Source organism: Gavialis gangeticus, unplaced genomic scaffold (genome assembly GCF_001723915.1).
Source record: "Gavialis gangeticus isolate Ggan-Ray unplaced genomic scaffold, GavGan_comp1, whole genome shotgun sequence".
Lineage (NCBI taxonomy): Eukaryota > Metazoa > Chordata > Crocodylia > Gavialidae > Gavialis > Gavialis gangeticus.
Window position 1 is genome coordinate 256136179 of NW_017729032.1, and position 6780 is coordinate 256142958.

Genomic DNA, 6780 nt, shown 5'->3' on the forward strand with positions numbered 1-6780 from the left:
GGGGTCCTGGCGACAGATGGGGCCCTCTGTACCTCTCAGAGGTGTGAAAGACACATGCAGCAATGAAGATTTGAGGCAGGTTCTCCTCATCCACCTCAAGGCACATGCTGAGATCCCACAAGTGTGCCTGGGGCAGCCATAACCACACTCCACTGCCATGCCACAACTGCTCAGACAGTAGTAGAAAATGCTCCTTCCAGTGGTCCAGGTATCCCCCATGAGGCTTCATCAGGCAGAACAGGATGGGGTAAGCGAAGTCTCCAATGATGAGGGGAGGAACACTGATGTCACCTGTGATGAAATTGGGGTCTCCAGGAACGTAGTACTCGCTCTCTATCAGCCCAGGGAGTGGGGAGTTACAGAAAATGGGAGCACTGTGGGTGCTGCCTGCCCAGCCAGTGAAGGTGTGGGTGAAGCAGCCCTGGTGGCTGACAACAGACTGCAGGATGACTGAGAAGCCCTTGAAGTTGATGAATGCCTAGGGATGGGGTTGTGGGTGCCATCCACAGCCCCCATGCAGTTGGGGAAGCCCATGCAGTGGAAGCTGATGACCACCTCCTGCAGATGAAGTGGTTATCCAGGATATCCTGGTTAACCAGGCTCACCTCTTGGATGGCCTCTCCAGCTGTTCTTGCCCATGCTGAACTAGTTGGCAATGTAGTGGTAAACTGCTGGGGGTGGCCAGCTTCATGACAGCAATGGCCACCTTCTTCTCCAAAGTGAGACATGGCCATATGCCAACATCTTGGCATGCTATGTGGGGAACCCCCTGGGCAACGGTATCCATGAAGGTGGTCCGATGCATGTGAAAAATCTGGATCCACTGTTTGTCATCCCAGGTGCCCAGGATGACCTACTCCCACCAATCAGTGCTGGTGGTGCGGAGCCAGAACTTGCACTCAGTGGTCTGGAGGTGGAGCCAGAACATCACAGCATCCATGGACTCCTGGGTGGCCTTGTCCTCATCAACCCCATGAAAGTTGGTGGCCCAGGCCAGAATGCCTGGGTGTGATGGTGCATGGGACATCTGGTTACTGGCTCTGGGGCACAAAAACATGTGATAGGGTGACCAGCTGCTGTATCATGTCCAGGGGGGTTTACGTGATGTCCAGGGATCCAGGTTTTCTGTTTCTCATGGAAAAAAGGAAAAAAAATGCAGCTTTTCCCTTTTAGCTGATAAAAACACAGATTTTTCATTTTAACAGAAAAACACACTGATTTTCCACTTGTGCAAAGAGCTGTCTGCAAACTGGCAGAGTTTCAGCCTCCAAGGGGCTGGGGGGGCCAGAAGAGGGTGGTCAGGCAAGGGGCACCATGACCATGTGCATGCTCACACATGTGCATGGCTGCCAGTCAGTCTGGAGAGCAGCTCCCACAAGTAGGTCTGGGCGAGGGAGGATTCAGGCCTCCATAGGGCTGGAGGGAGGGAGGGAGTTGGGCAGGGCTGGGTCTGCTGCTACTGCCCAGTCTGGGTGGTGCATGGAGCTTGGGGCCCAGGGCTGGAATGTACAGCAGCAGAGCCCTGGTGGGGAGCAGGATAGAGTCACAGGCACCTTGTCTAGGGGGTGGAGGGGGCTGATTCCTAGCCACTGTGCACACTCCCAGGTAGGCATGTGGGGTATGTGGCCCCCAGATCTGTGCATGGAGCAGGTGAAGGCTGCGTGCTGTGGGCTTGGGCTTCCCATCTTGCTGCCCTACCCTGGGGTCTGGTGCAGCAGGGCAGCACAGGGCTGGGTTGGGAAGCATCTTGAAGCTGCATTGCCCTGGCAAAGCACCCCATGCACACCTGGCAGCAGGGGGACTGGCAGCGCAGAGTTGTGCCCCTTGTTGCTGCTGCTGGACAGGCGGGGTGGGGGTGGGGATTTTGCTGTGGTGATGCAGAGCTCCCAGTAACAGCACCAATATTCCCTGCCTGGCCCCTCTCTGTTCCGCCATGCCAAGTCCTATCCACTGGACTGCTAAGGCCCCAGGGGAAGGGCAGCATGGTAGGGAGCCCAAGCCTGCAGCAAGCAGCCAGCATCCACCCCCACCCTCCCACAGGCTCTGCTCCAGCCATGCTGCCCATGGGGGAGTGGAAGCCGGACTCCACACTCTGCTCTGCTCCACTGCAGCAGCCAATGCCTCCTGCAGGTGGCAACTGGGGCTCAGGGGCTGTGGGGGGAAGGGGGCTGCAGACCCAGGTCCCTGGTCCCATAGCCCTGGCAACTGGGGACCCCCTGCAGCAGGGTTGGTGGGCTGAGGAGCTGTGGTTTGGAGTGAGGAACACCAGCAGGGTTGGGGGGGTATGGCTTGGGAGTAAGGGGCCTGGACATGTGTCTTGGTAAGCAAAGCGGGAAGGGGAAGATCATTTACCATGATAAAAAGCACAAAATCAAATACGAAAATGTATAGGTACTTGAAATTTATTTTATTATAATGATTGAGGCACTGGCAGGCTTCCAAATTGCTTTAAATTGTAAATATACAGGCAAGCCCCGCACAGTGCTCCTAATTAGTTCCTGAAAAAAATGAACATTAAGCGAAATGACTGTTAAGCAAAACTGAAAGTATTTGATGGCCCAAGATGGCAACCACAATTGTTTTTAATGACCCAAAATGGAGACTGTGATTGTTATAATGAAACTTACTGAGCGTGAAGTGAAATCAGGTATCAATTTCAAATGAGCGTTATAGCAAAGTAGCGCTAAGTGGATTAGCATTAAGCGGGGGTTGCCTTTATCAATAAAACATTGTGTTCAACTGATAGCTATATCTATCTATTTATCTATCTAGACATTTCATTTTAATCACTGATTTTGGGTTTATTAATCAGAGAATTAGTCATTTTTATCAGAGAATTTCCCATTTCTAAACAGAGAAAACCAGGATCCCTGGCAATGTCCCACAGCCTGCGGTGAAAGTCTTGCAGGGTGAGAAGCAGGACACACCACAGCTTTTGGGTCTCCCTGCTTGGGAGACAGCAGGATAGCAGGATGCATGGCAGGATGCAGGTAGGTTGGGGTGTGGAGGCACATGCAACTCACAGTGGAAGGTGCTCACTCTGTGGCTTTTCTGGAAACCTATGGCTGGGTGTGAGGGAGTGTCTGCAGTGACATGGCACAGGGGTGGGAGCATGTTTGCCTGTGGCCAGCAGCCAATCAGGTGTAGCCCAGGCACTTAGCTGTGCTTGGCAGCCTCTGGCAACCCAGGGAACCTGTGGGTCATACTGGAAGGTATGAAGGAGTACCTCCAAACTGCTGGCCTCAGCCAGTGCAGGCAGCCTGTCTGCCCTCCCTCCCCGGCAAGTATGAACATGTATAGTGTGTTTGCTAGGCCTGTGCGAAGCAGCTAGTATTCACTTCGGATTTGGATTCGGCCGATTTGGGGGACACTAATTCGATTTGGTGCTTCGAATCGCTGTCCCAAATTGATTTGGCCAAATCTGATTTAGAGATTTGGCTACTGCCGAATCTCTGAATCTCCAGGTCAGCCAGGCCCATCTCCCGCCCTCTCCCCCAGCCTGGCAATGGCTGCCCGCCCACCCCAGATCTTTGGAAAAAAAAAGCCCTGACTCACTGGGTGCTGCCCATGGCTGCCCCACCTGCCCCAGCTTTGGCCCTCTAAGGAAAAAAAAAACCCAAAACCCTGGGCTCACTGGTTCCTGCCTGGTGGGGGGCAATCCCCGCTGCCCTGTGCCATGTGGGGAGCTCTTCCACGAGCCCCGCAAAGCCCCTGCAAAAGCTGGTGAATTCAGGGGTTTTTCATTTTTTTTCCTTAAAGGGCTCGAGCTGGGGTGGGCAGGGCAGCTGGGGAGGGGGTCAGGGGCTTGTACAGAGCCCCCCATGCATCATGGGGCAGTGGGGAGCAGCAGGGATTGCCCCCCTTGCCTGGCAGCACCTGGCAAGGGGGGGCTTTTTTTTAAAACACCGGGAACTGGGGCAGGTGGGGCAGCCATGGGAGGGGGGACTGGGGGAGCGGGCAGGGGTTGGGTAGGTGCTATGGGGACCTGGGGGAGCAGGCAGGGGATGGGGCCTGGCAGGGGTCCCACCATGGTCCCCTCCCTGCTCCTCCAGCCCCACCCCCTCACCCCTATTTACCAGCTTCGTCTGGCTCCAGCTCCCTGCTGCAGCCACTGGGGACTGCCAAATCATTGAAGCTCTCCGAATGTTTTCTGAATAAACTCAGAGAACTTGGAATTGATTTGGACCTTTTTATTCATCCCCTGATTTGATTCAGGTTCGGGTTTGGAGATTCAGCCACCAAATCAGGCCAAATCTCCTCCAAATCGAATCAGCACTTGAAGTTTCACACAGCCCTAGTGTTCACTATCAGTCAAACCTAGGCCATTTACAGACAACTGCATAAGTTACATTGATTTCTCCTCGGGCTTTTTGAATGTCTGTATTTAGCTTAAATGTTTTATTAAGCACAGTTAAAACATTTAGAGAAGCTTGACTTCGGATGATTCATTCCTTCAGAGAGTGTAACTGGTAGTTTGGTTAGCTGGTGTGCAGTTGGACATAGCAATCAGGGAGGCACTGCTACTATTTTTATGGGAGGTTTCCACAAATAGTTTTCTCCTTAGTTGTCTCCCATGCGTGGGCCCCTGTAAACTTCAAAACAGTTTACTACCCTATATAAAACAAACCAAAATATACTTATAACCATAAGCAAGGAAGGAGGCAAACCTTTGACAGTTAACATTAAGTTCACTAGCTGAAATTACTTTTCTTCCACATTAAAAAGGAAGTTTTGAATCAGTTAAAATGTAGCTGGTAAAATAAATGCTGTTTGGGAATGGTGTCCAAATTAAAGCCAAAATTGAAATTCATGGCCATTCATGAGTCCTGTTACTGCTGTTTTGAAGAAAAGTGTTTGAGAAATGCAATAGAGTAAATTTAATATTGCAACTAATTAGCTCACATTTTCTCTGATTATTTTTCCCTGCACATTGATCAGATGGCTAATCTGACCTTTTAAATTTGGTTACCAGTTCAGCACCATGAGATAAATGTCATACTGAAGTAGCAGTATAATTAACGCATAGACTCAAAAGGTTGACTATCCTATTGTTATTAGATTATTAGTATCATATCTATGCTTTTAAATGACCATTATAAGTGGAAGGATTTTGGTTGTAGCCGTGTTGGTTTAAGGACATAGGCGGGCAAGGTTCTTTGGGTAGATGTGATATATCTTTTATTAGACCAACTGAACCCCCTAAGGTAAGTGGGGCAGAGGGACCGATGCAGCTGAGCCGGATCCAAAGGGGAAGCCCAGATCCCTCTTAACTGAGCTGGTAGGGAGCGGTGCTCCCGAGCCACGCAAACAGGGGAAGGGCTAAGGGGGACTGTCCCCCCAAGCCAGGGAGCACCCCTGGGGTTAACCCTCGGGGAGCAGGCTCAGGAGGCACCAGATCCCCCCAGCGGGGGAGCGTAGGGGGTGGGATCACTGGCAGGCACTTCTGGTGAGACAGGAGCACCTGATTGGTGGTTGGGGCAGTGGCGGGAAATTCAAACCGCGGCCTTTAGAAGCTGAGGTTTGACGTATCTCCAGGCACTCAGGAGCCAGGAGCAGCGGGGAGAGGAAGGATCCAGGCACATGTGTGTCTCGCACGCATGTGTGCCCCCTTACTGGACCCGGAACAGAGGCAAATGCAGCAGCAGCAGCACCAGAGGAGAACGCAGAAGCAGCGGGGGCAGCAGCAACTGAACCCCCTAAGGTAAGTGGGGCAGAGGGACCGATGCAGCTGAGCTGGATCCAAAGGGGAAGCCCCCTGGATCCCTCTTAACTGAGCCAGTAGGGAGCGGCGCTCCCAAGCTGCGCAAACAGGCGCGTTCTGTAAGAGCGTGCCAGCGTTTGTGTTGTTGTTTATGCCAGTGGGCAAGCAGAAAGGGCCAGGAGGCAGACTCCTGCTAGTGCGGGTGAAGGCACCGCACTCAGCCAGAAACAGGCAGTAACTCCTAAGATGATGTTGATACGGAGTGCTGCTAGGGCCCCTGCCCGGGAGGCACACTCTTCCCGGGGCTTGTCTGAGGCCTCCACCCAGACAGAACCCACGGAGGGGCTGGCATCCCCCCACCCCCTGGCTATGCATCTGGCCCCCTGGTTATGCACCCAAGGAAGAAGCACCTCAGGAAGTGCCCTCCACTGCAGAGTAGCAGACGGTCACCTCTAAAACCAGGGCTGCTCATAACACAGGAGTACCAGTTCCTCCAGTCCGGCTGGAGAACAGGTACGAGGCCCCGGCAACTCTGGAGGAGAAGGAAGGAGAGGAGGAAACTCCACGCTGTCCATGTCCCGAGCAGGCCAAAGGAGATAAGCAGGCCAGGAGGAGAAAGCGTCGTGTGATAGTCATAGGCGACTCCATCCTGAGAGGTACAGAGGGCCCCATCTGTCGCTAGGACCCCTTGGCACATGAGGTCTACGTCCTACCTGGAGCAAAGATTCAGGATGTGAAGGGGATGATCCAAACCATGATCCAGCCCACCGACTACTACCCCATGGTCCTAGTCCATGTGGGTACTAATGACGCGGCCAGGAGAAGTCCTGATCACCTGATGAAGGACTACCACGCTCTGGGGTGCGTGCTAAAGGAGATAGGCGCACAGGTGATTTTTTCTTCTATCCTACCAGTGAGCGGACGTGGAAGACGGCATGCAACCTGCATCGCAGAGACCAACTGGCGACTTCGGGAATGGTGCCTCGAGGCGGGCTTTGGCTTCCTCAACCATGACCGGCGCATCACGACAAGACACATGCTCGGATGGGATGGGCTCCAACTTTCCCCTAAAGGTAAGC